This window comes from Giraffa tippelskirchi, chromosome 10, assembly GCF_054371585.1.
Source record: "Giraffa tippelskirchi isolate mGirTip1 chromosome 10, T2T-mGirTip1v1.2.pri, whole genome shotgun sequence".
Lineage (NCBI taxonomy): Eukaryota > Metazoa > Chordata > Mammalia > Artiodactyla > Giraffidae > Giraffa > Giraffa tippelskirchi.
The window spans coordinates 111,362,907-111,370,382 of NC_137284.1; the positions used below are offsets into that span (position 1 = coordinate 111,362,907).

General features: G+C 41.2%; 1 pseudogene; it reads right to left on the bottom strand.

Annotated features, from left to right (window-relative positions):
• Positions 1–924: 924 nt before the first annotated feature.
• LOC145523819 (protein yippee-like 5 pseudogene) lies at positions 925–1,354 on the bottom strand (annotated as a pseudogene).
• Between the last annotated feature and the right edge of the window lie 6,122 nt (positions 1,355–7,476).

Genomic DNA, 7,476 nt, shown 5'->3' on the forward strand with positions numbered 1-7,476 from the left:
ATATCACTTATCTTCTTAATGACGGGATGTAATATAGTTTATATATATATATGTCACATTTTAACTACCAGTGAATTGTTAAATTGTTAAAAAAAAAAATCATTGGTATTTTGATGGTTTGAAAATGGTAAAGTCTTACTTCAACCTGCATTTCTTTCATTGATGAAGTGGAATATTTCTCCTTTTTTCCCAACTATTATTTATATTACTATGCTTAAGTTGGGCTTCCTTGGTGGCTCAGCCTGTATAGAATCTGCCTGCAATGTGGGAGACCCAGGTTTGATCCCTGGATTGGGACGATCACCTAGGGAAGGGAAAGGCTACCCATTCCAGTATTCTGGCCTGGAGAATTCCATGGACTACAGTCCATGGGGTCACAAAGAGTCAGACACGACTGAGTGACTTTCGCTTTCACTTTCATGCTTAAGTTACATAGAAAAGACTAACACTGAACCTTCAGCACTGGTCACAAATTCAGATCTCTTCTTTGAACTTAGCAAATCAAGCGAAATAACGGGATTTTTTTTTTAAAAAAAGGTTTAAAATGAAGCCCAGAGAAATTTAAAAACTACGCTCTTGACACATTTTCCTTTCAAAATGTACATAAAACACTTTTTCACTCTAATAGCCCAGATTTTTTTCCTCACATAGCCCACCGTGTAGCTGTAGGTAGACTATTCTGCCTCAAGATATAAACATAGGGGAAAAAAATGACAGCATCTGCATAATATTCTCTCTACACACTGTTGTTGGATGGAAAATAGAAAATTTTAAAAAAGAGAGAAAGTTTCCATCATAGATTTTCATAACCTCTCATTCCACAGTTCATGAATCTGACTCTGATGCTAAGGTGACAATGTATGTAAGTAGAGTTTTGTTTCCAGTGAAGGAGACCTAGGAAAAAATGGATTTATCTCTTTTTCTTCAAGAGTTATCAGATGGTTCATGCTCCTCCTCAAAGCCCTCACTTTCTCCAACTAGAGCACTTTTCAGGGTCACATGACCTTCCTTATAAAATTGTCTGTCTTCAGTGGTAAACTCATAGATCCATCCCAGTTTGCTATTGCAGTTTTTGCAGCTCACATTTTGAACCAAGTGATGGCTAGAGAGCATGACCCAGTCTTGAAATTCACAGGTTAACTACCTTGTTATAAAGAAATGTTCTGTATCACAATACTGTAAAGTAATTATCCTCCAAGTAAAATAAATAAATATTTTTTTTAAAAAAAGAAATGTTCTGCTAGTGGTGCTTGTGAATTGCATGGAGATGAATTCTGAGCAGTTGGTTAGGATCTTGTCAGTTTGCACAGGAAAGCAGACGGGTACCACTGATATCAAGGAAAATCCTGCCCATTTTCATAGTTGAAGCTCTAAATACCCCAGGTGGCTGTGAGATCACGACTGCCAGTGACTCTTCGCTCCCCAACTGGGATAAAGCCTTGAACATTTTTTCAAATGTGTCTGTACCATTTCTATTTTCTTTTTCGTGATTTGTCAGTATATACGTGGAAGTTCTTCGTGGCTTAGAAATGTCAATATGAGAGGAAGTTTCATTGTAAAGAATCTGCCTGCAATATGGGAGACCTGGGTTTGATCCCTGGGTCAGGAAGATCCTCTGAATAGAGGGAATGGCAACCCACTCCAGTATTCTTGCCTGGAGAATCCCACAGACAGAGGAGCCTGGTGGGCTACAGTCCATAAAGTCGCAAAGAGTCTTCCCCACATCCTACTGCAGGTCTCTCTGTATTTCCCCAGAGGATTCTTCAAAGGCATTTTTCTATGATTAGCATTAACAATCAAATCACTCACTACGCCTTTTAAACCTGAAAAAATACCATTATTTCTCTAAATCCTCATGATTTTTTAAGGCTCTGTGCTCTCCACTCATGTGATGGTTAATTTTATGTGTCAACTTGACTGGGCTAAGGAATGCCAGATAGCTGGTAAAATATTATTTCTAGAAGAAATTAGCATTTGAATCAGTAGACTGTGTAAAGAAGAGATTAGCATTTGAATCAGTAGACTGTGTAAAGAAGATTGCCCTCACCAAGGCAGGTGGGTGTCACCAAATCCGTAGAGGAACTGAATAAGACAAAAAGCTGGAGGAAGGGGGAAATCAGTTTCTTTCCTTGGGCTGGGACATCCATCTCTTCCCTCCCTTAGACATCCAGGGCTCCTGGCTTTGGATTCAGACTAAATTACCCCCACCAGCTTTCCTGGTTCTCAGTCTGTAGACAGCAGATCAGACTATGAAATTTCTCAACCTCCTTATTCACACGAGCAAATTTCTATAATACGTCTTCTCTTACATGTGCGTACGTACACGCTAAGTCACTTCAGTTGTGTCTGACTCTTTGTAACCCCATGGACTGTAGCCCACCAGGCTCCTCTGTCCATGGGATTCTCTAGACAAGAATATTGGAATGGGTTGCCATTTCCTTCTCCAGGGGATCTTCCCGACCCAGGGATCGAACCCACATCTCCTGCATTGGCGGACAGGTTCTTTGCCACTAGCACCAGAGAAGCCCCTCCTCATATATATATATATATATCAGTACCACCAGTATATCAACTCCCTACAGGCCCAAAACATAACACTGTCAGGTCAAAATGCAAAGCAAAATCTTGGTAGAAAATTTGGTTACATTATCAAAGGTTGGTGTTTTCAAATGACAATACACCTTCTAGAAAAGAGAGTGTCCCTGAAGGCAAGATTATTTAATATTTAAGGAAACCTGATTTTTCATTTTAAAAAATGGTGAAAAGCCAGGCAGTGGAGCGATAAGGAAGCAAGGTGAACACCCTCTGTACCATTTCCCATCCATCCAGCAGGTCACAACTGGGAACATCAACACCATCAGGTGGGGCAGGTGTTTCCAGGGACCTCAGTTATGACTGAAAGTACCTGTGATTTCACAGTCGTAATTCATAATAATCCACCATGTCTTCTGTGTGAAACCCAGTGACAGATGTAAATCCTACCATAGTCATGATCCACTCCAGGGGATCTGAGGGTGACAGTTGGTTCCAGGGCCTGGGGGAACCTGACACATTGGACATCTGCTGCAAAGGGAATAAATGACTACACAGGGAAAGCCAGCTTGAAGGGAGTCCCCTGTTCATAGTTTTCAGAGACATATGTTGACTGGCATTTATTGCTCATTAGCCCAGATATCTCTGAGAGATTCTGCCTAAACTACTATAAATCTCTTATTCGAGCAGCTTGGAGATGGCCATGTATATTCATGGGGAGAAAGAATAAGCTGGTGTGTTTTTCTGAAAGGAGAAATCAGCAAAAGGTCAGCCCCATGTCCCCTAGAGCACAGCTAACGAGCATGCCTCACACACATACCCTTTCCTGAGCCCTTGGCAGACATCAGTAATCAATCATTGTAGATGATCACTGCCAAGACTGGTCTCCGAATCTATTTCAGGGCAGGGAGCCACTACCTGTCCTTCAGCTTTAATTCTCCTAAAGAAACTTTGCCATCTCTGGCCTAGTTTCCCCAATTCACTGGGGACAGCATACTAAGTATTTTTAGCTATATTTCCTGCTTTTCTGCCAGGAGCCTCAGATTCCAATTCCCCTTTCTCAAGGCACCCTTTATGCCCTTCACTCTTTGTGACTCTCCTTGGTCACAACTTACCCACAAGGCACTGGCAGAGTCAGGGAAGACATTCAGTGTATTTAACAACTGGTTCAGCTCAGGTGCTCATCAACCAGAATGGCTCCCTGCCCATAAACAACCAGGAAGACAGCCCTACCGCGGTGCCAGTTACCTTGGAAAAGCATGGCAGGCAGCCAGAGCGCTGGTATTTTCAGGCAGCATTTAAAAGAGATGCTGACTTGTACACTCAATAAAAACAGAACTGTCTGGAAATTCCAAGCGACTTGAGTTACTGTGACTGCCCGGTCCAGATTTATGGCCTTCATGCTGATGGGCCTAGTATACTCCTTGTCCTTCTGAAGGGTACGTGTGACGTCTTCCTTTCTGGAATCTTTAGCATGACTGGGTTATCACCACCCCCACCCCCCCTACACACACACCCCAATCCTCTGGAATTCTCCACAGCTAAGGGTTTTTCTCTTTGGTCCATTTTTCATACTGAAACATACCCAGAAAATGAGCTGTTATTTGGAAGTTTATGCACTTCCTTCTCAGCTGCTGCTGCTGCTGCTAAGTCGCTTCAGTCTTGTCTGACTCTATGCGACCCCATAGATGGCAGCCCACCAGGCTCCACCGTCCCTGGGATTCTCTAGGCAAGAATACTGGAGTGGGTTGCCATTTCCTTCTCCAGTGCATGAAAGGGAAAAGTGAAAGTGAAGTCGCTCAGTCGTGTCCGACTCTTAGCGACCCCATGGACTGTAGCCTACCAGGCTCCTCCGTCCATGGGATTTTCCAGGCAAGAGTACTGGAGTGGGGTGCCATTGCCTTCTCCGTCCCTCTCAGCACTAGGGTACAAAAGCACTGTCCTTTATCAGTTGAAAAAAACAGCAATAAAAGAAAAACCTCCACTGAACAAGTGAATGATTATATCCTCTTTGAATGAAATGTGTCTTAGAACCATTTCCCAAAGGATTCCTTGGGTCCTTTGCTGCACTTAGTTCCCTGGTTTGTTTGTTAAAACACTGATTCCAGGCCACTACCATAGACCTACTGAATGGGAACCTACAGACAGGAGGGCCTGCATGTTACCTTTTTAACTGAAGTTTGCAAAGCTGGGGCTTAGAGACTTTTAGTCATTCTGCCCAAAAACTTAGCCTTCTCTTGTACTGACTTCTTAACAATAAAGTCTTGAAAATTCAGAACATTAGTCTTTCTTTGTCACCATCACAGTAGAAGTTAATCACAGATAAGACAAGGTATCAGACATAGAAACAAACACTAGCCTGTGTGTCACTGAACACAAGGCCGATTGCTGGTTATGGCCTTGGAGGGCAAATTAACCATTTGTTTTTGTGTCATGAAATTTAGTCAATATGGATTATTCTTATAGACAGAGGGAAAAGCAAGGATAGGTTATACAGAAGAAGAGATAATCCAGAATATTTTATACCTAGATCTGAAAGTTTCTCAGAACCACAGTGTGTCTTAAGCAACTTGGTCTCACTTGGTCCCTGGCCTTGGAACCTCTTCAGAGTCCTTTACACACTCCACAGACAACAAGAGGCCCTGGTGTCATGGATTAACCAGTCCTGATCAACTCTGGATTGCCTCTGTTAACAGTGAGTGTATGTGTCCCTATATCTATTAGAAGTAGAATGCTTTCTTTTTAGGTATCAGGATTAAAATGCCAGGGGCTCTTCTGGTGGCTCAGACAGTAAAGAATCTGTCTATAACTCAAGAGACCTGGATTTGATCCCTGGGTTGGGTAGATCCCCTGGAGGAGGGTATGGCAATCTACTCCAGTCTTCTTGCCTGGAGAATCTGATGGACAGAGGAGCCTGGTGGGCTACGGTCCACGGGGTCGCACAGAGTCTGACATGACTGAAGCGACTTAGCACAACACAGAATTAAAATGCCAGTCCCCAGATGGTCTTCAATTGACATCAAAAGTATAACCCAGATTAAAATATGTGTCCTATGGTTTTATTTTGGGAAATAAGCTAGTAAATTTAGAAGACCTTGGACTTTGGGCTCAGAAAAACCAAGTTCAAATTTAGACTTTGCTGGTTAACAACTCAGGACCTTGATCAAGTGACTTGTCTTCTGAGTTTTAGATTTTTCCCATTTTAAATTGGCATAATACTTCCAACTTCATAGAGTTACTAAGGAGATTTAATCCAGTAATGAATATGAAAGCACCAAATGCAGTTCCTGGCACACAGTATACACTCAGTAAATGTTAGTATCCTACCACTTAAGAAGCTGGGTAAATTTCCAAAGCTTAGATTATCTCTGCTAGCCAAAGGAAGTTGATCATTGACTGACAAAACCAGGTCACAAAAGATCTAGGAAATAATAACAAGGTTGTCCTTCAGCTCAGTGTTTCTAAGCAGACTTCGGAATCTTACGGACAACTACATTTTTTGGATGTTAAAAACACCAGTTTAACTCCGAAAGATAGGAAGAACATTATCTCAGAGGAAAGAACATTGGCAACAATACGCACATTCATACATTAACATCAAATGTGCACACACCATATTTATTCTTTTTTTCTCATTGATGGAAAGACCCAATCGGAATTGGTTCTTAGGGAACCCACTGTTCTAGAAGCAACACAAAATCTGTCTTCTCAGGCCACAGAACTCCATTAATCAGCATCTCACTCCAGAAACCTTCCTTGGGACCCAGCAACAGAGGTGCCACAAATCCCTGGCTAGCCTATATCAGTGTATGACCCGCCCTGTGGTCAAGCCTCCCCATGGAACGGGCATGGCCACAGCCACTAATTCCAACAGCCTTTGCCAAATTCCTCGGGACATGAGTAGAAAAAGGTATTCTTTCCATTTCACATATGAAAAAAATCAAGCAAACACAAAACTATAAATAAAAGGTTAAATAATTTTTCTAATTCACAGTGATTCAGTGGTGAAAACAGGATGCAAAATCATATTTTAAAGCTGGTATTGATATACAAAGATTTGAGAGCAACCCAGCAGTCACCTCTCCTCTATTTTGCAGGCACACAAATAGAATAAGTAGGGCAACTGAATCTGCCAGCACCAGTCTGGACAGCAAAAATGACACTGATGCCTTTTTTATTTCCAAGATTATGCGTACTCTATAAGCCAATTATTTAAAGAAAAGTTTACATGTGTTTTTTTTTAAGATATAAACATGAATATTTCTTTAGGGAATATAGCAAATGTTTAAAATCTGATAAATCTCAAATATCACAAATATAAAAAAAAACATTTTGAGTGTCAATTAACTGTTTGACATACTTCTATACTCTCTTTTGTTTTTGTTTTTTTTTAATTTGAGGGATTTGGGCATTATTGATGTCAGAAATGTTGCATTTAAATTAAGGAGTTTCAGGATCTCCTGAGTAGTGAAGTTGGGGAAAGAGAGTAAATCATCTACAGAGGAAGAAAACAGGCCCAGAGGGGCAAAGTGACTTGACCTACAGAAGCCAGATTCTGGTCCTCATTCTGCTAAAGGCTCACTGTGAGATGACAGCAAGTTTCTCAGCTTTTCTATCTCAGTCTAATGTCTCTAACACTGTGCTTCATATTCTAAGGGCTGCAGTCACCGACATGTTTGCCCAAACACAAAGTGAAATGCTTTGGATTTATATAGAGAAAGCTTTCATCATGAGTTAAAGCATTACTATTGACAAATAGTTACAGGCCATTTGGGAGCAACAATGTTTTCTGCTGCTGGTGTCTGTCCTTCAAGAGCCAGGTGAGCACTGCAGATAGAGGTGAAAGACAAGTACTTTGTGTGTGTGTGTGTGTGGAAAGAATTCACTAGTGTGTTTTTTCTATTTATTTTAAAAAAAAGTTTTTTACAATGTTGTGTTGGTTTC